The sequence below is a fragment of the Cryptomeria japonica genome, chromosome 9, assembly GCF_030272615.1.
Source record: "Cryptomeria japonica chromosome 9, Sugi_1.0, whole genome shotgun sequence".
Classification (NCBI taxonomy): domain Eukaryota; kingdom Viridiplantae; phylum Streptophyta; class Pinopsida; order Cupressales; family Cupressaceae; genus Cryptomeria; species Cryptomeria japonica.
In genome coordinates, this window is record NC_081413.1 from 285,615,593 (window position 1) to 285,642,287 (window position 26,695).

General features: G+C 37.4%; 1 protein-coding gene across 5 annotated transcripts in view; it reads left to right on the forward strand.

The window, feature by feature from the left end:
* Window positions 1-5,228: 5,228 nt before the first annotated feature.
* The window catches only part of LOC131042140 (putative ABC transporter C family member 15), a 216,200-nt gene continuing 194,733 nt past the window's right edge, over window positions 5,229-26,695 (forward strand). The window contains exons 1-2 of one of the 5 annotated variants that reach the window (XM_057975461.2): window positions 5,229-5,847; window positions 6,111-6,180. The gene's annotated coding sequence lies outside the window, so the exon portion shown is untranslated. Of the gene's footprint in view, window positions 5,875-5,985; window positions 6,077-6,110; window positions 6,181-12,077; window positions 12,948-26,695 lie in introns of those variants that run through there. The other 4 variants (XM_057975462.2, XM_057975460.2, XM_057975464.2 and 1 more) reach the window with 4 other exon arrangements.

Consider the following 26,695-nt stretch of genomic DNA (forward strand, 5'->3'; position numbering starts at 1 on the left):
CAACTCACTATAATAAATAGGCCTCTGGTGATTAAAGTCTCAGAGGATGGGATTATTTGAGTTTTCTCTTTGAGATCTCTCATATCAAGCATTTTGTAGGGCCTCGTGGTCTCAATCATGTTTACGTGACTACAACTTGTTTCAGTACCTTGTCGGGCTATAGGCCTCAATCATGCTTGCGTGACTTCAAGGGGTAATTTCAAACAGAATTCCTGACTAAGAACTATAAGATATAAACTACCCGGTTCACCTCCGTAAGGGGGATAATCTTTGTGCAAGAGAGATAGTAACTCTCCCAAGATACTTGTCATTTCCTGCCCCCATTAGCGTTTGGAGTCAGCTAATACAACATTGAGAATCCATTGCGTGAGACTCAGTGGTCATATTCTGATTAGATATTGGGTGTGTACCTGAGTCTACAAGCAAAGGTTTTCTTCTCTCACCAATTTCCATAGGGTTTGCATGATGTGATTGGAGTTATTATTCATATTATGTGTTTTCTGTGTTTTCATCCCTAAAACTAAAACTAGAATACCAAAACTGGAGAAAACAACAAACGAACTCAGTGATCAAAACTCTGTCTGTGTCACAAACTGGTATTCCTTAGCTGTCAAAAACTCAGTCCACCTCTAAACTAGTCATCGTCAGTCAGTGAAAACTTAGTCCACCTCTAAACTAGTCATCGTCAGTTAGTGAAAACTCAGTCTGCCTCAAAATTGGTCATACTCAATCATTGAAAACTCAGAATTTAGCCTTTGTCCAGTAAACTGTCGTGCAAATCTTCTGATTTATCATCCTACTACATACATATTTTCGTATGAAATTCCATCAATCCTAACAGTCTATCGTTTGAGCCTACATTCTATGTCGTACAACCTGATTATCTGTCATCCGAGTCTGAGAATTATCGTTCTATCCTGAATCCTGTATCATACGATAAACCCTTGCATTTATTAGTTTCTAGTTTCAGACATACCCATCTGTCGTATGGTATTAGGTAGCAACTCGTACGAAATAGCAATGTCATTTTCCTGAAGCTATTATACTATCGTCTGGTTCTAGAAATCCTGTCGTACGAATCTCTGATTTTGCCAGTCTAGAATAGTCAAACTTGCCTAAAACTGTCTACAGCAAGCCTAAAACTGGTTTTCATCCTCCTGAACATAAACAACCTTGATAGTGTACCCCTGTCATTGCGTTGCATGATTTTGTCGATCATCTCTCGGCTAGTTCAAACAACATCTTATCAAACCTAAGTTAACTTAGATAAAATCTTACATGGGATAGATCATTTCTGAAACCAGACCAGAACTTAGTTCCTTCACTCAATCACTACGTTAAACGAACAACTAGCTACAATTTGATCTTGAATTCTGCAACAGATCTAGCTCTCGGTCCCGTCGATTGTAAATGCTTTTTCAAACCAGAAGCTCTTCTAAAATTTATGACAAAAGTAAGAAGCCCACGGCTACCTTAGCTCCAATTCCCATGGCTATCTTGGCTCAAATGCTTCAAGATATCAAGAAAGAAATATATGATATGAAAATACAACAAAATAAATCAATGACTCCATTTGAAAAACAAATGCATGATATCAAGAGTGAGAAACTTCAAGGAATGCTAAAACGATTATATGATTTGACAATAAAAAAACCAACAAATAATTGACAATTAAAAGCCAAATCTCAAACAATCTCACAAGACACCTTCACCAAGACATAAAGACATTTCCTCCAAATATCCTCTAGTTAGACAATTTACACCTTTGGGGCAATCTATTGAGTCAACTTTGGAAGAGCTTCTTAAGAACAATCTTATCATATTACCTAAAAAGACTACATGGGGATGTGAATTTTTGAGTAAGTATTGTGCATATCATAGACAAAATGAACATAAGACTTCGAAGTGCATAGAATTAAAACATAAGATTCAAGATCTCATCGATAATGGTGTCATTGAAATTGAAGATCTTAATTGATTGATCTGTTAACATAATTGATTGATTTGTTAACTCATTTGATTGAGGAGTCAACTCAATAGATTGGCTAGTGAATTGAATAGGCTAGTCAGTTGACTAAATTGATTGAGAGATGACTAATTAGATGGATTAGAAGACTGAATTGATTGATTAGTTAGAAAAAGAGTTTGAGAGTTAAAAAGGGATATTGACTAGTTAATTGATTTGATGAACCAATTGAGATTTTCAACATGTGCTGTAGGAGATTGACTTGAAATTCAATTTTATTTTGATTTGCATTTGAATTTGGGTTTTCAAATGCTGAAATGCACATGAGATTATCTGAAATTCACATTTGGTGAAATGTTAATTTGGAAGAAATGAAATTAATTAAAATGATATGAAATTCGAATTTGGGGAAAACGTGAAATGAAATTAGATGAAATTAATTGGAATTAGAATTTGGGGAATTAGAAGAATAATTAATTAATTTAAATGAAATTATTTAAACATTAGAAATGGAAATTTAATTAAATAATAAAGATTATTTAACTAAGGAAAATGTCGCAATTAATTAAATAATTAATATGTAGAAGAGGGTTAACTAATTAAAATGATATGAGAATAGAAATAAAATAATTAGAAGTGTTGAATGCGATGGTCAGAAGAAATAATTAGTTTAATCAAATAATTAAAGAATTACTTAATTAAATAGACGAATAATTAGTATGCGATCAATGAAACATTTTTAGGTGTCTACATTAATTATGATTAAACTCACATATATAAATTGTTATATACAATTACACAACAAATATTGTAATACTATAACTACAAATACTCACCACTAATTTAATTTCAATTTTATAATTTATTTTTTATCCTATTTCTTTCAAAAATTAAATAAATAACTTTTATTTAATTAATTCATCTTTCACATATTACATTCTCTAATTTTTTTAGTTCCTTAATCTAATCTTAATTACCCTCTTAATCACTTGCACATATCCCATCAAATGCACATGACCTTAATACCATGTTATATGAATCATGTATCTTGTCCCCTCACCTACTCCAATTTTTTAAATCTTTTATTCCTTTCATCCCTCTTTCTTTGGAATGTGAAGACAAACTTTGCTTTTAAGACAAGATCTCCTCCCACACTCCAAAATATCATCTCCCTCTCAACCAATCTTAAAGTGCCACTTGACACTATCCCATTAGGTGAGAGATCCTATCCAATTTCTACCCTTGATCTCATGATTTAATCTTACTTATATGTCCAACTTTTAACCATTTTTATTCCATGTCGCTTATTTTGCATTTAAACACATCCAAATTGACTCTCATGAATAAATTGACCTTCTTTCACCCAATCTAATTTTTCTTTTCTTTTCTTTTATTTTCTTTTTCATTCTATTTGATTTTATTCCTAAGCCATTAACATTTAGAACACTAATCTCATACACCTAACATGTGTTTTTTTTATTTTGTAAAAAATTGAACTCCAAACCATCTATACCTTAAACATATTTCCTAAAATTTACTTTTCCATATTATAATAATAATAAATATAAAAAAACTTATATATTTTTGAGCGCTGAACTGCAAAAGTTGTGATGTTGATGGTGGCTCCATGGGTTAAGGTTCCTGTGAGGCGCGGTGGCTTCCCTTCCAAGCGGGGCATTGTCAGTTGGGCGTCCGTGGTAAAGCATGGTGATGGCAGAGAGCGAAGGCAAGGCAGATTTGGGTCCCCAAACGAGCGACAGGGGTTTAGGGCAGCCGCCTCAAATGCCCATGACAACCGTTCTGGCTTCCGCTCCCAGTCTCGACCCCATGCAATGCCTGATCAGAGGGTGGTCCGCTGCAAAATAGGTGGAGATCTCCCCACGGTAGAGATATTTGGGGCCCTTCGATTTTCGAATGCGGCTGTCCTGACCATGTCAACTACTGTATCTTTGTCAGAAGCGGTGGAGAAAGAGGTTGATCATAATGAGCTCGTTTTTTCGATAGTAGGGCTTATTGGGCGTTTTAGGGGTTTTTGGCCAAGTTTGGGCGCTTTGCATAAATGGATCTCTGATCATTGGGAACCCATTGTGGAAGACAGTGTGCAGATTTACCCTCATGCTCGAGGGTTTTTTGTTGTGGTGTTTCAGACTGTGGAGGATAGAAATAAAATCCTTGGTGGTAGCCAATGGTGCTGGGAGGACAATAATTCTTTGCTGCTTAAACCATGGCATCCGACTTTCAACCCCGAGTCAGAATCTTTTGATCGCGTTCCTATGTGGATTAGACTTCCAAACCTACCTTTGCAATACTGGTTTGACTCATGTTTTGAAGCTATTGGGAACTCCCTCGGTAAGTTTTTATTGACTGATGATGGCTCTCTTAATTTACTTCATACTACTTTTGCTCATGTCTTGGTGGAGATGGATACGTCCATGGACCTCCCTTCGAAGATCTCTATTTCTACTTCAAAGGGAAGTTGGCTACAGTTGGTGGATTATGAAGGGATTCCTTCCAGATGTAGGAGATGTTTTAAGACTAGACATAATGCCGATTCCTGTGCTAAGCGTAGGGTGAAGAGTCTAGCTTCATGGTGGAAGGATGTTACCCCCCAATCTTACACGATGGAGAAGGTGGCTAGGATCCTGAAATCTCACTAGGATGTCAGGGGTTTGATCAATGATTCTATTGTGAAGATTCCAGAACTTTCAAATGATGGGCAAGATTTGGCTGGTGGTTTGGTTGGCGAGGGAGTTTTTCCTGAGGGTTGCAGCTCCTTTCAAGATGCTATTGGAGGTATTCAGTTGATGGAGGATGGTCCTAGCTCTCAAAGGGGTTTAAATGCAAGCATGGATGAGGGGAATCAATCTGAGAACCATTGCTGGGATAGTAAGGGATTGGTTGGAATGGATTTTCAAAATCTGAAATGTTTGGAGGATGCCAAATCAAATGGATGGATAGAGGTGAAGCGTAAAAAGGGTAAGCGGGGTAAGGATGGGAACATTTGTAATGACCCCCCTCTTGAAGGGGGAGATGGATCTTGGGAGGTGGCTCCCTAATTGTAGCACCACCTGGTTCGGGCCAGCTCAAAATCTCGAGTAATTAATAAAAATCACTATTACCAATCAAAAAAAAATAATAAATATATAAAAAAAAAATCCTAAATACTACCCTACAGCCAACTTACTTTGCGCTGCAGCGTATTATGGAACGCGACGAACAACTAAGAGCATTTACACGATCAATCAAATAGAGAAGATTCTTTAGAGTGAATAAAAAATTTCATTCTCTGAAATTTAGAGAGAAAAATGGTTGACAGAGACGTTGCTGTTAGATCTTTATTATTTGTGTTTCAAAAATTAAAGGATTGAAATTTCAGAATCTTGGCAGTCGGGAGGGATTGTGTATGCTGCATTGCATTTAAAAAAGGATAAAACTGACGGTTTTTCCAAGCGCACTGGGCATAGTTTTTGTACTTGTTGTTGTACCATTTTTGAGTGCGATGCGCAAAGCATTCTGTCGGCCATTCTTAATATCCGACTTTTTGTCAACCTTCAACAGAAAAGCAGATTTGTCGATATTCTCAAGGTGTAGCGCCGCATGCGGTGGAGCTTTCTTAGTGAAAACTTAAGAGCTTGCTCTACCAACGAATAAACTACTGAAAATGGGGCTAAATTATAATTTCTCGGCCGAGGATTCGCTTAATAAAGGAGAATAAGACTAAAAAAGGAAATTAGATTACAATTTCTTGGACGTTTGTCATTGTAGTTTTGCGCGTATGGAGGTGGAAAAAATTCAGTTGTCGAGGTTTACCAAGAATTTATTGTCTAATAAATAACCAAGTCAATAGAGAAAGAACTAACATTCGCAAGCAATGAAAAATGGTAAGGAAGAGTTTCGGGGAAAAAACTGTGAGTTTTGTTTTTCATTATCGTTTGGCAGTCTGTTATTTATATATGTTAAGTTTAAGTCTCATAGGGTAAGAAACATCTGTAAGGTAAATTGTCTTTGTGCACAGGTTTTGAAAAGCAAAAAAATCTCGTCTTTTAAGGTTTATGGGTTCTGCTTTGTTAATAAATGTGAACATTGCAATATAGCCTGTGGCATTCTGAGGTGTGTGACTCTTTGTTGCATTTTTTTTTGACAGGCGCCAATTGCGCTACTGGTTTTCCACTTTTAACTTGTGTTTTCGTGATATGTCGTTCACTATTCCACCTGTAAGGGTTCAGTTCTTTGTAATGTCTCGTTTTAAGTTTTCAGGAAATATGCAATTTTTTTATATTTTTTGATTTTGTAAATAACTGAAGCAAATGCTGAAAGCAAAAGGCAGTAGTCATTGTAGCTAACTCTCTGAACTTCTAATTGCATATCAAATTTTGATGATTATTTTTAATCTTTTTATGTGATTCAATTGTTTATAGCTATTGTTTTGGCTTTTGGGTAGTTATGATGAATGTCAGGGATTAGTTGTGCATTCAAGGGTCAAAAAGTGGTCATTTTGACTTGACTTACCATACATATTTCAGATTCCCTATTACCCTGTTCGATCAGATCGGCACAAAATTTACACAATTGATCCACTATTTATACACAAATGTCCCAATAATTGTGTGCTATTGGCACAAAATTACAGAATTGTTTTAATTACTAACCTTTTTTCCAGACCGATGGACAGCTTTGGGATCACTAGATGGTTTTATAAAACACTTTCAATTAACAAAGTCCAATAACGATAATTGAAACATAGACGGTAGCTGGACCCTTTCCTGTGTAAGTAAAACCTACTCTACCGGTGAACGGCAAAATATAATATTTCAGAATTACTGCCAGCTGAACAGAATAAAAACTGGCATTTAGTGCTTAAATCCTAAGCAGCACTGCAATAATAAATTCTGAATTAATTTAGACGGAATTCAGCAGTGTAAAGAGCCCCTTTACAACAGCAACTTGTAAATCTGAAACAAGCCGCCACAGTAATATGTATTTATATTTCTGAGTATATAATAACTGGAAATAAACGCAGATGTAAATAACTATTTCCTAAAGCTATCCAGTAAGTAGTATTTCAGAATTGAATGAAAACTCACATATTCCGCCAACCTGGAAAGAAGCGAATAGTGGAAGTAATTTGTTCAGTATTAATTATGAAACTCAACTATTACATATGCTTATCGTACGGAGAACTGAAGGCATGAATATTGTACGGATACAGCAGCATAGACTATGGATCAGGTGTTGAGGGCATAAACACAGCCTAATGTGCTGAAAGGTGAACAATATCAAGTGAGCACTGTAGTACATATGCATGAAAACTCCAAATAGTGCTAATTTGACATTGCTGAACAATTTTCTTGCAAATACGAATTGAACGATTGCAATCAATAAGCCCAAACATAATCCTTGAGCATAATTGCCTCAATTGGATATGAGGATTTTCATTTCCAAATCCAAAGATTGAGTCAAAGAGGGTTTTCATCCTCAAAAATTCGCACACCTAGGGTTTCCATCCTTGAATGCATAGTTTTTAAATTTATTTTTGAAATAATGTCAATTTGATGCTCATTTTGGGTGATTCCTTTTTCATATATAGGCATCTCATTTAGGCCCCCTGATATTCAAGTGAAAATTTTATTATTTTTTAAAATAAATAAATAAATACACATGCCTCATAATGTCTCATTTAGATGACCTTCAATGACAACACTTAAATTGTCTTTATAAACTATTATTAAGCCCCAAATTATACTTTATTTCCCTTATCATGTCTCTTAGCCTATGAGAAATAGAGATAGGGTGCAAGTCTTTAATCAGAATTTTCATAAGTTACTGGTTCATGGGTTTGGGTAAAACTAAATACATTTAATAGTATGCTACTTCATTATTGATCAAAATGTCAAATGTCAATTGATAGTTCAGAACATAGTTGAAAATCTCGGACTCGCCTCGGACTTGGCAAACCAAAATTTTGGACTCGGACTCGGACTCGTGAAAGACTTGGCAAAAAAAAAAAACCGTAGTTTTACAAAAAAAACATAAAGAAATTAATGCATTTAGAGAACATAAGTGCCATAATTGAAACATTACACATGTCATATGATCTACAAACACGCAACATTTGAAATTTCATCATTCATGGCAGCATATTCAAGTTTCAACTTTCAACTCTAAAATGTATAATGGCAGCATAAGTATATAAATGTTCACAAAATTACATATAATGATATGTCCAAGTCCAACTCCAAATGTGAAAAACAACAATGTGAATGAACAAACCAAAGAGAAGACTACATCTTCCTCTTTGTATTTTTCCTAATATAGCTCAATTTTTCAGGCCTTGAGCTAGAAGTAGTAGCAGTGGGTGTTGTGGTATCTAAATGGTGAAATGATTCTTCTTCAAAGTCAAAGTCCTCATCATCATCCTCATCTTCGTCCTCATCTTCATCCTCCATTTCATCCAATCTTGCTCCTTCTGCTTCTTGTGCTGCTCCTCTCTCTATTTCTGCAATTTCTTCTTCGGTAAGGAGGACATCATCACCATCATTTTGTTCATTCATGGTCCAATCACCATATGGATCAATTTCATCCAAGTCAATGGCCTCATGTGAAACACCCTCCACCTGTCTAACTCGAAGGCGAAGGTTGTACCGAACAAATACTAGATCATTGAGCCGCTTTTGTGACAATCTATTTCTCTTCTTTGTGTGAATGCTCTCAAAGACACTCCAATTTCGTTCACACCCAGAAGCATTGCATGGCTGAGACAAAACACGGATAGCTATCTTTTGAAGATTAGGCGTGCTGGCACCATAATTCTCCCACCATAAATCTAGAAAAAACATTTAGAAATATTAGAATTGAGAAAAAAATGTAACAATCAAGTTTGTAGGTTTTTTCTTGCACTATTGAACTAAGTTACTAAATTTTTTACCTGGTTGTTGTTTTCCTCTCCTATCAATTGCTAGTTGTGATAAGAAGAGTCTCCCCTCTGCACTTTTGTAGATCTTGAACAATGAACATTTCCAAATTCAGAAATAGATACTAGATAGTCAAAGTGTCAAACTCAAATTCAATAATGAACATTTCCGAATTCATAAATAAAGATAGAGCAATTGCAAATGTCAAATCTCACCTCCAACTCATCAAGAACCTTGTCTCTCAACTCAGGATCAGGTGTCATCTTATCAATGCATGTAATAACACCTGCCATGACCTTCTCATCAGCCCTAAATGAATCAGAGAAGTAGAATTTCGGGTTCAAAAAGTAGGCGAAGGCATGTATCGGTTGGTGGAGTTGGTTTGTCCACCTACGATCAATGATGCGCCAAAAGATTTCACATTTTCTTGTATTTCCACGATAGTAATGTGAAATGGCCTCTTTGGCCCTATCCATGGCCTCATAAATGAAACCCATTGGCATGCCCTCTCCATCCACCATACGAAGAACCCTTACCAAAGGTTCTGTCACCTAAAAAAATTAAAACAAATTTTAAATTAGTACAAAATCAACCCCTAAAAAATAAAATCAGCAAATAGACAAGATTGTATAAACTTTACTTTTGTGTTTGTTACTTACCGCAGTCAACTCCTCTCCACTTTTGGTGAACCCTTCATCAAAAACAATGCAAACAATCTTCTCTGCTTCAGGTCTTTTGGAGTATGCAGACCCCAACCAAGCATCTGACACAAACATCTGCTTAAGATGAGGAATGGCACTAAGAATGCTCTGCAAAGTGATGAAGTGGCTAGCAAATCGTGTCACTCCAGGTCGTACAAGGTCCTTGCCATTTGTGTGTTTTCTCATTAAAGCAAGCACCCAAGTATGGTTGTAGATGAATTTGGTGACACTTTTTGCATCTTCAACCACCTTCTTCACCCATCCAATCTTCCCAATGTCCTCTAGCACCAAGTCCAAGCAATGTGCAGCACAAGGACTCCATGTAATCGAAGGATGCCTCTGCATAAGCATTCTACCTGCAGATACATATGCAGCTGCGTTGTCCGTGATAATTTGGACAACATTCTCAACTCCAACTTCCCGAACCACACCATCCAACAGATTACACAAAGTCTCTGCATTTTTTATTTCATTTGAGGCATCAACAGACTTTATGAATACCATTGCACCATTTGAAGCCACCAAGAAGTTGAGAAGAGTCTTATTCCGTCCATCTTTCCATCCATCAGATAAAATGCTGCATCCTTTTCTCTTCCAATACCTTTTCTGATCATCAACCACACCTTTTGTATTTTTCACAGCTTTCTCTAGCAATGGCCCACTGAAGTCATGACCTGTTGGGGCCTTAAACCCCTTACCCGCCACTGTACATGCATTAACAAAACTTTCCCAATACACATTGTTTGCTGCATTGAAAGATAGATTATTGTAAAACCAAAAGTTTGAAGCTGCTATCCGTGCTTGTTCATGCTTCTCTCTATTCCATCCTGTACCTTCAAGTGAAGGTTGTGCACCTGGAACATTGCGTGGTACAAAAAAATTAGGGTCTGATCGAACAGGAGTGCCACTAGCCTCACCCTCATTGTCACCAAAAGATGAAAGTGACTGACGACCCCGACTGTGACCAATGGGACCCGAAGTGGACAATGTGGGATTCATTGCAGCTGCCATGGCTTCTCTTGTTTTTTGCCTTTCTTCCTTATGCATATCATTCTCAGCAAGAATGGCCTTCATCTCTCTAATAATTTCAGGAGTTGATTTGGGGCATGCCTCCACACCATATCCAGGTATTTGTGCAAGGTGGTATTTTAATCTATTGATTCCACCAGTCATCCATTTTGTGCATTCGGTGCAAGTGACCTCCCCCTTTTTGCTTCCTGCAATCCCATATTTCCAAGCTTTATCTCTTTGTCTTCCTGACCTTGGGGTTGCCCTTGGAGTTGGACTTGCCATTGCTGATTTAACATGAAAAAAAAAAAATCAGCAGGGTTTTATGGAAAATCTACAAAAAAAATGACAATGAATCATTTGGGAAAAATAGCATTCAAAAACAAGAAAAAAAAAAGAGGAAATAACTTAGGAAAGAAAATAGAAAAAAATTTGGCAGCATATCCCCTTGTTTTTCAAGATTTTTTTCAGTTTCAAAACAATGAAATGATTCAAATGAAAAAAAAAAAGAAAGAGAAAAATCCTTACCTAGATCTCTCTTGCTGATTTTTCCTTCTTCCCTCTACTCCTCCAAACCCTTCTAACCTGCTATAGCCAAAAAAAAACCAAAATGAAGTCAAAAATTTAAAAAAAAACTTGTTTTTAACCCTTACGAGCGCGTTTTTCTGGGCTCGCGAGTCCGAGCGAAAGACTCGCGAGTCCGAGCGAAAGAATCGCGCGAGTCTTTGCGAAAGACTCGCGAGTCTTTCACAGGGACTCGCCTGGACTCGCCTCGCGAGTCCTAGGCGAGTCGACTCGCGGCGCCAAAGGACTCGCGAGTCCGTGGCGAGTCGCCGAGTTTTAAAACTATGGTTCAGAATTTCAATAATATCATATTATGTCATATGTCATATGTCATATGTCATATAATATATACCAGTGTATTATAGATTCATATATGTCTAGGTTCACTATTCAAATGAAAATCATTACATTTACAAAATTGACAATCAAAAATAATAATTGTCTTCTATCTTCATCAATCATCAAAAGGATCTAGGTCAAGATCATCATCATTTGCTTCAAGTTCAAATTCAAAATCATTTGAACTCAAAGTTATGTCTCTCCCACTAGGTGAATTAGGTGTAGGTATCTCATCAACATCATCCATAGTGACTCTAGCTAGATCATCAATAGTTGCATCCAAGTTGGTACACTCAGGGGTTACATCCCAATGCTTCATTGATCCATCTTTGTATTGTTGCTCCCTATGTGTTAGAAGACGCAAAATGGAATGAATATAAACCAAGTCTTCTATTTTATTTGAAGCCAATCGATTACGCTTAACAAAATGGATAAGGGAGTATGTACTCCAATTCTATTCAGCAATAGAAGAACTTGCAACCTATTGAAATTGGAGAGATAACCAACAAAAATTAAAATTAAAAAATGCAAAATAAATTAAAGAATGTTAATTGCTAAAGTCTACAATATAAAAAGTAAAAAGACTTGTGATAGAATCTTGATTACAAGAAGCTGGAGGAACATATAATTTTGACCATAGAGGTACCACCATGTAGTACCATCCATTTTGGATTGGTCATTAATGGCACAAGGACTGTGACTTCTTCTGAGATAAACAAACCAAACTCTTTCCTAACACTTTCCACCACTTCAGGATCTGTGAAGAGTCTAGCAAACGCCTACTTGTACCCAGTAGCAACTTCATAATCTCTATATGGTGGAGTTCTCCTTGGCAAAGAAAGTATTTCATTGCTGTAGTACATGGTATTTGTGAAGTCTTTTGTTGAAGACAAGACGAATTTTAAAGATAAAGTATCGCAAGAAAATGGATGCCATGGTTATTGGAGGTATTTTATTATGTGTTTGACCAGTTTATTGTGGGTGCTTGGGATCCTCCATTTATGAGCACTTTATACGAAATAGCTGCTACTATGATTTGGACGAGCTCATTTTTTCTATTGAGGTGTCAAGGTTGCTGCTAAGGGCATGAGCATAAGGCCTGATATGAGGTGTGGAACTTAATGCTGGCTGATTCCTCCTTAAAGGTGGATGTGAGGTTACCAAAGTGGCGCGTGGAATGTTTTTTTATCTCTAAGTCGGCTTTGTGGAAGGGTCTACTTTACACCTGGGCATAGAGGTTTACATTTGCTGGCTGTGGGCATAGAAGACACATTCTAGGCGTGGGAAGAACTCTCTACAAATTGAGTCACCTGAGGATAAGGGCGTGAGATGCTGGCACTAATCAGAAGACCGTTGGGCAGCAATTTCCGTTGAACTGGAGCACAAAACCTCTGTGGTTATGGCCTTTCAAATGGCAATCTGAAATACTGTTGTTGCTGAACCTGGCCGCTAGTTGAGGTCATGAATAAGGAGACCATCTTTATGTATTTCTGTTCTTGAAAATAATATTTGTTAAGTTTGTGATCTGATTTTATCAGCTGAAATAGTTCTGCATTTCAATTGTTTAAGACTCTGCAATTTTATATTGTATTTGCACACATCAATTTAGAATGTGATTTGAAATCTGGAAACACATAAACTTGCAAGCAAACTTTACCAGAAACCTGTAAACTGTTTATTAATGTTTGTCAAAGTGGTGAAAGATTTGAAAGGGGATTTTACACTATCACCCATGACTCTAGGTGGGCTAGATAGATTGGGTGTAGAATCTAAAGAATTGTCACCATTACTAAACAACCCTACCTGTATTTGTAATCTCTGATCTGCTGCAAATGGATTCTCAATTGGAACTTGTGGTTTTGGTTTCTTTTGTTCATGACTATAATTTCTTAGTTCCCTCTCTGTCATAAATGACTTCTGCTGCAACAAAGTGTCAAAGCACAGGCTGGCAGATATTCCGTCTCTGATACCACTGTAAGAACGCCCCTACTTTTTTTTTCAAAAACAATTTGCCAATAAGTTTTTCACAACATAGATCAAGAAATTGAAAAATAATTGAATGAATTTATTGATGAATATACAACGTATTAATAGGGAATTACAAGACGGCGTTCTAAAAAGAATGAACCGTTGAATTGAAGCTAAAAAACTAAAAAGCTTAAAAACCAAAATAACTAAAAAGCGAACTCTATCTTCTAATAAAAGAAGCAGTAGTTAAACTAAATTAACTAAACAAACTAAAAGAACTAAATGACGAACTAAATGACCATTAATAGAACAACTAAAGGTAACTGACTAAAAATAATTAATTATTCTAATAGAAATGAATGCACAAATGTCTCTTTGCTGTCACAAAGGATATAATTAAATTTCATTGTTCATTTCAAATGTTGTTAATAATTTTTGGATTAAAATTTAAGTGTTGAAACTCCATTACATGCAGAAGATATTCACATGAATTCACAACATAAGTACCTTGGAAACTAGATCCCTTTGATGGCATGCAAGTTTTTTTTGACCATGGAAAATTGTCACAGGTGGCTGCAACTGTTGCAGAAGCAAACAGTCCTAAATGGTCATGAATAAAAACCATAAATTGTTGGCTCTGCTTCCCACCATCAAGGTTACCCCATTAAGCTTGCTCCAAACTATCTAAATGGTCTTCAACTCACATGGAGAGGCCACAATATTAGGTCTGCGATTTAATTACAGTCATGACCCTGCTGAAATGAGGTGCCAAAGAACAGGGGGATTACTTTAAAAAATCATCATAAATTCATTCCACATTTTCTTGCCATGGGAATGCCAGTGGATGATTACAAGGCCTAGGCATCTGGCTTGGCGAAGAAAAACTGAGACACAAACCCTCAAAACCCCTCCAAAATCACATGCCCAGTTGAAAGCACTTGTATGGCCTGCAAGGACAATATTACCTCCTTGGAGAGTGGGTCCAGCTTTTTGCCTCCCCAAAACGGCCCCTAATAGGGTCACTAATGTGTGGAAGATACTTTGGCTTAGCACCAGGAATCCTTTGACCAATGCAGTACTCTTCATCAACAAAAAGAGGGACGATGCGCTGTGGGAATGGTATGGCCAGACAAGGAAAAAACCTACATCCACCCAAGCACCTCTAAAAATCTCTACAAATCCATCACCAAACATTGTCAAATTTATACATAAAAATACGTTGAATATTGTCATCTCTTAAAACTTTGGATTATTGGAACTTTGTGAAACCAATGTGATTTCTTGTGTGAAAATCACCCAAACTACCCAGGGAGGATCTTTCACTATCAAAACTAGTGCTTTGATGAGGGATTTCGTCCTCAATCAACCTCGGTATAAAACATTGTCCATTCTAGTAGCATACTATTATGTGTGCAAACTTCCATGATGAAAAATGAGAGCCAAAACCCCTTTATAGAGAGAGTTGGAGGCAATGAGGGCATTTTAAAACAAAAATAAATTATTTTCCCTCAAAATGCTTTTGCACTTTTAAAAATAACTTCATGTTTAGAACCCCCTAGATGTCCATTGAGGGGGACAAAAAATCTCTTCATAATATTTAAACACAAGTGATATTAAAATGTTAGTTTATAACTTAGTGCAAATATTTAAATAAATACAACCACATTGTGGAAAGCCCCACCAAGGCACTTGAAACTAAAACTGAACATGCCGAGACATGATTTATGTCGAGGAATGGTGCCAAGTGCTGAAATGAGAATTTACTATAAATAGAAATGTCCTCCAAGAATTGTGGAGAACAACCAAAAAGGCCCAAAACGTTACAAAAAGTGTCATCGCTATCCTGAAAGCCAACTGAACTCCACACCATCACTAGATGCCAAGAAATCCCAAAACTGAGCTCTACAGGAATGTTGGAACTCTCTTAACTCACTTGGAAACTTATGGAAAACCCCAAAAATTGGCCAACGCTCATGAAACTATATGGCGTAAAAATGTGGACATTACATTAGTACAAGTTGTTAGAGTTGTGGAGTTTCCCTTCCTGCTATGACTTTCCTCCCAAGTTCGCTTTCTTCTATACTCTCGTTGGGGTTATGGACTTCCCTATTCAAGTATACCTCACGACTATCCACCGCCTTCATTCCTTTCTCCTTTCGGGCCACTGGACTTATTCATCTCATCACACCATTGTTGCCAATTCTCATTGTTCATCCCACCTACCACTTGACATATCAATACGTTTGTAATGCTTATTCTTGACACATGGTTCTAGTTGTGGTACTATATCACCAACAACCTTATTTACTTGGGGACATGTCTGCACATGTACACTGAGTTGTGAAAACAAAGAAGACAACTTCTGCAATTAATAAGGTAGATAGGGTTTCAAACCCTAAGGAACCCTCACTATTATTATTCAGGACAATTATAGTTCCTAGGTGTTGTGACGTATTCACACATCGCCCCATTGCAAATGGAGACCCCTACTTTTATGCTTTCTGGGGTTTGTTTCTAGGTCTTTTAGGGTTTTGTCTATTAGCCTTTGCATGCTGAGTGTTGCCAGACTTATCTTGTCTATTAGAGGTCTTTTAGGGTTTTGTCTATAAATAAAAGCTATAAAATTTGTTGGTAAACAGATTTGTCACTTTGAAATCTTTTACTATGTGCCCAATGGAGGAGTGACAAAAAGCTCCCAACAGTTGGAGAGATCGTTTTGTGGGACACGATCTTCCTCTGTGTTTGAGAGGGGCAGCTCCCTCGTATGATAGGTGTATTTGTATTTTTGAGGATAATTAACCTTGCGAATGAAAACAGAAAATTACTACAAATGGATTTAGAAGGAATCCGCACAACAAACATACGATTGCCACTTGGATTCCATTGACTTTTAAACCTGTCACTATCAACTCTAGACTACGCATGAGGAGAGAGTGATACAACACATTTAACTTGCATAACGTTTATATATTTCTGAGATACCAAAGAAACTAGTAACGTTATATGACCATTGTCTTCATGAAACTGGGAAAGTAATTTGCAACTTTGCTATTGCAATATCATATGACAATCACATAACATCAAGCAAATGAACACTTAACAATCATAGGAGCACTCCCAATTTGCCTTGTATTAAAAAATGATGAAATAATACAATCCAAAATTTTCAGCTATCCCAAAATCATAAAATCCTCAAAAGTCCTTTTTTCACCTATGTTTCTAGCATTTATAGTCTCTTCAAATAACTACTTCATATCTAACTTGATTCTGAGTTAGTAACTGACTCATTTCTGTGCAAATTACAATAAGTTAATAATTAGCACATTTATGCGCGGAAATAGTCAACCTATTAACCTTGACTCTATGCTATGGAAAATCAGCAATAAACTGAAGACTAATCACGTATCACATAACAAAATAAAATATACAAAGATGTGAACATGATGTCACTTTTGACATTCCAAAAAGTATGCTAACTGATTATTTTCTTCTGTTGAATTGGTACTTTGGCTTTGAATGACTTGTATGCTTTGAGCGCATCCACCATGAACTTGTACCTGGGAATGATCACATTATCCATTTTTAGTTTGGTAATTGCTTGATTATCTTGAATATTGACCAAATCCCGAAAATATGAAGACATATCACAAGCTTCTAAGGCAACTGAAACAACACTGAGTCTCTTCATCTTATTTGCATCTGACACCTGTACATCTGTTAACTTAGAATTAATTCTGTTATGAAACTTGGTTAAGAGCAGTTGCTTGTCCATTTGCTGAAATTGCTCTTTTATCGATACATCACCAATGATATTCATTGTATCTTCTTTAATCTTCATCTTTATCTGTTCACAAGCTATCAAGAGTTTTTGGTATTCATCCAAGCATTGCTTGATATTCTCGATTTTCCAACTTATACTTCTGCACCATGTATGTGATTGATTTTCTTCTTTATGAGAGAAGACCTTCTCAACAATGAGTACATTCATGTCTGTTTTTGCCATCTTTTGGAATTCCTGTAAAGTATCTTGCCAAGACATCTCTTGTTCTTTAGCATTCTTCAATTCTGCTGCAATTTCCTGTTCATGTGCATCCAACTTAGTGTGAATATCTTTGGCCTTCTCAATAAAACCTTGTGCTTCGGATTTCATTTGATTAATCCAATCTTCTAGCATTCTAATCTGTTTCCTGCATTTGTGTATATCTTCCATTACCTTTTTCTCAATAATTCCTCTAGTGTGTGTCAACGTAGAAGTTGAAGCTGATTCCAATTGTGTACCTGAAGAATCCACAATAGATTTGATGTAGGATGAAAGAACTTGAATTTGCTGCTTAAGTTGATCCTTTGTTTCCTTATCTTTATTTGCTTTATCGATAAGGATAGCTGCTGAAATCTGAAAATTATGAACAGCTCCCTCATGTGTTGTAGGACCAAGATCGAGCTGTGTCATACTAAAATCAGCCTCATTAGCTTCATTTATATCTTTTTCAACAATTGGCTGAGCTATTTCAACACATAAGTTTCCTGAGGATGGATTAATCCCCAATCTGGATGCAACTTTAGTTTTCTTGGATTTAGCTGTCCTGTGAAGTACATTCGCGACTGCATCAAAACTAGGAGTTACCAGCTGGACATTTCTCTTTTTATTCTGTAAACTCTGCTGTAACCAGAATGATGAGGATGATGGCAATGATTCTTGATTGTTCACATATGCAGAGGTTAAAGATGCTAAATTATTTGGGGAGGGCGGAGATTGAATTTCAGCTTGAGCATCGTTTATTTCAACTTCCTCATGAATAGCAAAATCATCCTGTTGGGGTGAAGAAATAATGATAGTTGGTGAGACGGAAGGAAATTGCTGACTCTCAATATTGGGAGGATGTTGGTGTGAAGCGATTTCTAATTCATCTTCAATCTCTTGGACAAGATTCACTGTTTTTCCCTTTGTCTTTGATCTCTTCTTTTTCATGCCAGAGCTGACTTCACATGCCTTGGCAAGATCCTTTCCTTCTTCTGGATCTTCTCCATCGTCACCTCCTTTGGAAACATTTTGGTGTGAACCCATCTCTGGATTAGATCTTTGCAAATTAGTTGGAATGGAAGAATTTCCTTGTGCCCCATTTCTATCCTTCGAGGAATTAGCTCTATTTGAAGGTCTAGTTGCCGTAGACTCAATCCTTTTGCCTTTAACCCATTCGAGAGTCCTTCGAACCACATAAGCTGATCTTTCTTGAATACTCCTTATTTCTGAAATTGACCAATTGATGGGTGGAAGTGGAAGAAGCTGAATCTTTTCAAAGTAAAAACCGTCGATCAAATCAGATTCGTCATCCTCAATGCCATTTACATTTATTTCAATTCTATAATCAATTTTTTGCTTGATAGAAAATCTCATCCAGTCTCTTTTCCGCACTTCAAAATCATCTTCGCAGTCTTGCCAAAAATCCTCCATATCAGGAAAGTGTTCAAATCCGGCACCGAGCTCTAACTCTCCTGTAGCATATCTTTTGCTATCAAAGGGAAATCTCATCTCATAAGGATACAGGTGAATCTTTGCTATAGACCTTTCGATACTTTGTGCATCTAAATGGCTCTCACAACTATAATAACCAAGTCCAATGGGAAAAGAAATAATATCCTTTCTTTTATTCTGGCAAATTTTGTTGACTTGTGCAATCTGTCGACAAACCTCGATGAGAACCAACTTATCTTCAACAAACCTTGGCAACATGAGAGGGCAGCCATCATAACCACCTATCCAAATGTATGTATGTGAACCTCGGAAACTGTATAAAATAACTACCAAATTTCTGAATCAATGCTGCTGCTTCTGAGGATATTCTGAGTCCAATATTTCCCTGCAGTTCTCTTACTGTCAACATGGTGAAAGCATCATTAATCCTCCTGAAGTGATGATAACTTTCCTCCAGCTGCAATTGTGGATGATAATTGTAGATTTGGGTCATATCATCATAAATGCCTTCAACATTTAATCCTGGCCATTTCTGCATCCCAGCAATAGCATAGAAGAGGTATGATGTCATGTAGAAGTTATGATTGTCCTTTAGTTTGAGTAACTGATCGCAAAGATTATCGCTGATAATCTCAGCCCAATTAATGAACTGTATGCCCTCACATATGATATTAATGAATAAGAACATCCATCCTTCCAAGTCATTTGAGTCTTCATTTCCCGTGACCCGATTCAAGAAAATCACCATATTAGCGATATCTTCCATCAGCAGAGACTTGTGAATTATTTTAGGAAGCTGTGTTTTTCCTTTCCTTGACTTTGCTAACCATTTTCTGGCTATGCTATTCAAACACTGGGTTTCATTGTCAATAAAGTAACTTTCGGCATATTCCTTGTTTACCTCTGTGAATTGATCTCTGAAAGGTAACCTGAAAGTTATAGCAATGGAAACTGGATCAAGTTTGGCGACCACGCTACCTTCTGCCGTCTTAATTTCTTTTGTCTCTGGATTAAATACTTTCATGCATTCCAGAACTAACTCTAGACATTGCACCGATGTGGGATATCCTGCTGCGTGAGCTAGTCCACTGTCTAATAATCTCTGAGTTGTCAAAGTCTCATCTTCCCGTTCCGTTGTTTTCCAGAAGTCTACAAGATTTACATTTCCCAACTTGGTATCTCCAATATCTGAATGCGAACATTTAAGAATGGGAGCATAATCGGGGCTATGGAATTTATATTTCATTATGCCAAAACGAAAATAATACCCACACAACACTATTTTAAAGAGGATAATAACTTTGTCAAAACATTTCATGTGTTTTCTCCATATGTTGAAAGCCTTCTGATATCAAGACATTTCCCATTGCAACATAAATCCTGTTTTGATTATTCGCCTCAACTTTCACCCTGATTTGCGATATCTGGCTACTGGAATGGTTGCATCAACAAAATCTGACAGAAATTATCTCTGCGACTTGACTGAAAATCCATATCATTTGTTTTTAAAACTTAAATCTGACAGAAATTATCTCTGCGACTTGACTGAAAATCCATATCATTTGTTTTTAAAACTTACTTGAGATAACGTCGTGGAGTGATTGATTTCCTTTTATCGTTGGCAAGGAGGATGCTGGAAACAGTCATGAAAATAAAACGTATTATCATTATGCCAAGAGACCACATTACTTTGGGGAATTATATCAATCATTTCATGCCTTGAGACCACGTGACTGTGAGGGATTTTGTCAAACAGTTAACGCGCTATATCTATGCTTCCAGCATTGCGCACCATCACCACGGACATGGCATTCTTTGAAAACATTTTGCCAAAACAGTTCGCATGCATTGTCTGCGCTCTCCCTATGCCCACGGTCTGCATTTTGTGGATATCTAGCAATCATCGGATTTCATGAGACCATATTTCTTTGAGGAATTTTGTCAAACTATTCACGTGCGTGGTCTGTTCTTTAGCAATTGGCTCCTTCCATTTTCTGTGATTCGCCAGTGCTTTCTATTCAACAAGTATCAAATATCGGTCTTTTTTTTAAATCGAACTTCCCATATCCACAGCGTGCATATCAGCTTGCTCTCAGAGATTCTTCAATGTCTGCGTATTGAAGGGTGTGCCATCTATGGGACCAATCGATCTCAGTTCAGCTCAGGATGAGAGGTGAGGGGTTAGTAGCCATATCGCAGCTTATGTGCTCGTCTATGCTTGATCTGCACCTTGCTTTAGAGTTTCCATTTTAGCACAGGCAAGGAGGATGCTGGACTGAGTTAGAGAGTTTACCAATGCTATGCGTGATGGAATCTTGACTCCATGTTGGTATGTGTATTTTGTTAGCAACTGCAACTTCAATCTTTGATGAAACCATTTCCTCTCTTCAATACATTTGATGAACATTCATAACCTGGTATTTGAATCCTTTTTTTCACTTATTGATTTTCTTTAATATCTTTCATTTCTTTAATAAAATCAATAAGAGGTTAAGAATGCTCAAAAATTGAGCATTTCTAACCTTCTTGACAAAGTGGGGCCCGAAAGGTTAAGAAATGGGGTTAGAAATGCTCAAATTTTGAGCATTCTTAACCTTTTGGGGATAGGTTAGAAATGCTCAAAAAGTGAGCATTTCTAACCTTTTTTTTTTTTGGCAAAGGTTAAAAAAAGAGGTTAAGAATGCTCAAAAACTGAGCATTTCTAACCTTGAGCGTCGCGAACTATCCTTTAGACCTTAGAAATCATTGATCACCGCGAGGAAACAAGGAAGAGTGCAACCGATGCTTTTGAACAACTTTTTAAGCACAAAAGATCAGACATATTAAAATAATTTAAAATATTAAATTATTATTTGAGAAATAATTTAAATATTTCAAATATATTGCTTTGGCCGACGAAAAATGGCATAACTTTCAAACGGTAGGGAGTTAGTTCCTGAAATTTGAAACACGTATCAATGAAAGGGAAAAAGGTCAACATGATTATTCACACCTCATGACGAAGCCTAGGATGAGATATTTAATCATTTTGGGGGCAACAGACACCAAAAATGGAAAGTTTAAAATATGACAAAGTATGAACTGGGTTCAGGTGAAAGTTGGCCACACGACATAAAATGACGTTTAGATCGTGACTGTCAAGCGATTTCCCTCAAATTGTGATAGTTCTCAAGATTTTTCCATTTTTCGGATTTTGACTAGTAATGACCTTGGGCAACGCACTCATTACCTACGCGTAAACACTTATTAGTCCTTTTTCTGACTTTGGGAACAATTTGAAATTCAAATAATAGGTATGCCAAATATGAGGGCAACAAAATTATAAGTATCATGATAACACACTAGATTTTTGTGTTAATTAATCAGCTAAACAAGATAAGGGTTTTGTCTATTAGCCTTTGATTATTTAGCTAAAGGTGAGTCAGTGGATGCTCCGGGTTAGGGTCATCTTTGAAAGTCTTCCTTAGGACAAGGTTTTTCTCTTGTTGCTAATTGGGTCTTGTTTGAGTTTGAGGAGGTCAATGAAGCTTGGTGAGTGAATATCATCTTTGAAGATCCGAGTTAGGTCAAATTGGTGAGTGATGAAATCTGGAATGTCATCTTGATCTTCAAATGTCCTGAAATTTGGCTGTCTGGAATGTCATCCTGATCCTGAAATTTGACTGTGTGGAAAATTGAAGAATCCTCCAAAACCTAGATTTTGCATTATAACTCCTGGAGGTCTGAAACCACTCTGAAACATCGTGACAGTATTTATGGAATATAAGTTAAAGTATAAGTCACTTATACTTAAATTTTATATTCCATATATGAATCGTGACAGAGAGTCCAAAATGTCAAATTTCGCTCCTGACCCTTCCAAAGGGTCCAGAGCGAAATTCTCCATAAGACATTCTACTTTGACCCAAACTTAGAACTAACTCATTCCCAGGCATTATTGAGGGCAAAATGCTTGTTTGGATGAAGAAATATGAGAAATGAAGTCAAGATTTGAGCCTAAATGTGAATTTCGCTCCTGACCCTTCCAAAGGGTCCAGAGTGAAATTCTCCCTAGACACTATTTTTTCCCTTGTTTTGGGCTAACATCCTTGTTCCTTGGACATGGTGGGGGTAGATTGATATGTTCTTGCCTCAGGAAGTGATTGAAAGCATTGAGGAATGAAGATTTTGACCTAAGACATGGATTTCGCTCCTGACCCTTCCAAAGGGTCCAAAGCGAAATTCATATTTCTTCTATTTTGCTCTTTAACTTGACCGAGTTTGGAACTTCTAAGGCATGGTTTGGAAGACTTGGATGCATATTTGCCTTTGAGAAGATGTTTGAGGCGATGAAGTGGTAGAAATCAACCCAAAAGGAGAATTTCGCTCCTGACCCTTCCAAAGGGTCCAAAGCGAAATTCCCTATAGGTCCTGTCCTTGGCCTAGGTCCAGAGCGAAATCCTCAGTTTGACCCCCTATCTTGCCTAAAATGATGAAAATGACCTTGTCTTGAGCTAGTTTGATGGTGGATTCACTTAAATGTGGAGAAAGGAGCTTGAATTTGATCAAGTTTGAAGGAGAATTGGATGAAGGAAATGGAAAACCAACCAAGAATGTGGATTTCGCTCCTGACCCTTCCAAAGGGTCCAGAGCGAAAATCCCCCTAGACCTCATTTTCTTCCTTGTTTTGGCCAAGTTCTTAGTTTCTAAGGCATGTTGGAAGGTGGATTGACATGTTTTTGCTTTAGGGAGTGACTCAAAGTGAAAATGTGAAGGATTTTAGCCTAAAATAGAAATTTCGCTCCTGACCCTTCCAAAGGGTCCAGAGCGAAATTCTTGGAAACTCCTATTTTCTTCTTGGATGAGGTCAAGATAGTGGTTCCTATGGCGTAGGTGCAAGTAGAGTGGTGTATTTTTGCCTTGCAAGGAAGATTGGAGTTGAAGAGATGAAGAGTCAAGCCTAGAATGAGAATTTCGCTCCTGACCCTTCCAAAGGGTCCAGAGTGAAATTCCTAAGATCACCTATTTCCCTTGCAAATCAAGACAAACTTTTGGTTTTTATGGCTTAGGGAAGAATGGAGCAACGTTTCCTTGACCTTTGAGGTGAGTTGAAGTGAGAGACATGATAGAATTTGTCCTAAAATGCAAATTTCGCTCTTGACCCTTCCAAAGGGTCCAGAGCGAAATTCCAGGAAGACACCCATTTCTTCCTTGTTTGGACCAAGATCTTAGTCCCTTGGGCGTATTTGGAAGTAAATCATTATGTTTTTGCCTTAGGAAGTAAATGAGGGCGAAGGGAATGAAGAATCAAGCCCAAATCTTAAATTTCGCTCCTGACCCTTCCAAAGGGTCCAGAGCGAAATTCTTGCAAACACCTATTTTTCCCTTGGAGAAGGTCAAATCCTTGGTTTTTATGGCGTGGATGGAAGTGAGATGATGTGTCCTTTCCTTTTGAGGTGGATTGGGGTTGAAAAAATGAAGAAATGTGCTCAAAACTAGAATTTCGCTCCTGACCCTTCTAAAGGGTCTAGAGCGAAATTCCCAAAATCCCTCTTTTCCTTCCATTTTTGTGTCAAGCTAGGTGTGGATCAAGGTAGATTGAGCTTGGAAGGACCCCTAGGCATGCCTTTGAATTGATTGTGGCCACCAATGATCAAGATTTTGAGCTTAAACTAGGATTTCGCTCCTGACCCTTCCAAAGGGTCCAGGGCCAAATCCTAAATAGGTCCTGTCCTTGGCCTTGATTCTTAGTGAAATTCTCCTTTCTAGCCATTTTGAGGGTCAAGCAAGTTTTGTCATGTTGAGAGAGGGATCCAAAAATGAAAGTCCAGGTATGAAAAGTGAAAAGAGTAGACTTAAATGAAGGAAAACAAGCAAGTCAAGAATTTCGCTCCTGACCCTTCCAAAGGGTCCAGAGCGAAATTCTCAATTTCACCAAATTTGCTCATGATGAAGGTCAAGAGATGGATTCCCAGGCCTTGGTGAAGAGAAGACTAGTGTATGCTTGCCTTGGAAGACATTTTGGAGTGGAGAAGTGATAGAACTTGAGCCTAAACAAGAATTTCGCTCCTGACCCTTCCAGAGGGTCCAGAGTGAAATTCCTAAGTGGCCTAATATTTTGCCTAGGTCCTTGAGCAAAACCTATTCCTTGGCAATTTTGGAGGTGAATGACTTGATCTTGGTGAAGTAATGTTGAAAATGAGGTCTGATTGAGCAACTTTGTCAAAATTCGCTCCTGACCCTTTCAAAGGGTCCAAAGCAAAATTTTTATAGGGCCTATCCCTAGAGAGGATAGTGAACAAAATTCCATTTTATGTCTTCTCAGTAATGATTTAAGGTGGAAAATGCTATGTTGAAATGAATATGTCATATGTGCTTAATCATCCTTTGGTTTATTTTGCAGATGGTAGGAGACCAAGCCAGGACAAGGACGATCTATTCCAGTCCATCCTCATCAAGGACATTCCAAAGGCACAAAGATGGACTCAAGGTGTTTTGAAACGTTGAAAAACTACAGGTGTTCAAGAAGTTGCCAAAACCTTCACTTCGCCACACTGAGGGACCACATGATGACAAAGAAAGGCTTTGACAACACTTCAGGGCGAGATATGCTACTGGAGAAGAAAGAATTGACAATAAGGAAGCCTCATCAAGCAAAGGAAGTACATCATTCATCACATCAGAGACAGAAAAGAATCAACCAAGATGCAAACGTCAGACAAGGTGGCATCCCAGTCACTGCTCCTCCAGTTGGATTGGTCCACCTCAGCATGTCTAGATTCAATGTACCTAACTCATCGAAGGCGGCACGAACTCCGGTGTACCTACCCTTGCTTCCTATTGGTCCTCACTCCTGGAATGTAATTTTCTCATTGGCTAAGGAATTTTGTTGTAACAAACCCTAATTAGGGTTTCTATCCTTTAATCCTAGCCATTGATTCTAAGTCAATCAGAGCCGTCAATTTGTAAAGGGCTCTCTATATAAAGCTCTGGCTCTTCATTTGTAAGGGTTAATAGTCAGAGAATAGTTAGGAGTTAGCAAAAGAGAGATAGTCAATAATTAGTAGCTCAATAGTAGATAGCATTTTAGAGTAGAGTAGAAAGAGAAGGCAAAGATTGTTGCCAAGAGATTGTTGCAAAAGACATGTAAACTTCATTGAAGAAATGGTGAATTCTATGGGTTGACTCTACAATTTGCATGGTCTCTATACTTCTCAAATTAACTTCATGTTATTAGATGAATGAAAGAAATTTGTATGATCAATGGTGAAATTTGTATATCCATACTACTAGCAGTTTGTTGATTGCAAACTTGCCTTGCGTAGTCAACTGGAATCATTCAGCTTAAGCTTAACTTCAATTATTGCTTCTTCATTGATATGCATCAACCTGACGGTGTCTATGCTTGTAGCGGTGATCTGAACATCATAAAGCTTTCCTTAGAAGATCGCACTAACCTTGTGGAGATGATCCTAGCATGTCTAAGCAAGACTTAGTTAAAGTTTCATCAAAGGTCATTGCTCCTATATTCTTATTGTTAGAATTAGATCCTTCTCCAACCCTTATCCTTTTCCCTTTTTTTAAAATCAAGGACCAGTAAAGTCCCACGTTCTAGTGATATCCAAAGCAAATTAGACACTCAGGTCATCGAATGTAAGTCCCCTTGTGATTCCAGCAAAAATCACATCATACCGCAAGAGCTTATCCACAAGTAGAGAACCTACATACAAGAACCTTGGAGTTGCCTCGATTGATCCTTCGGCGAAATCTTCAGCATTCAGGGAAA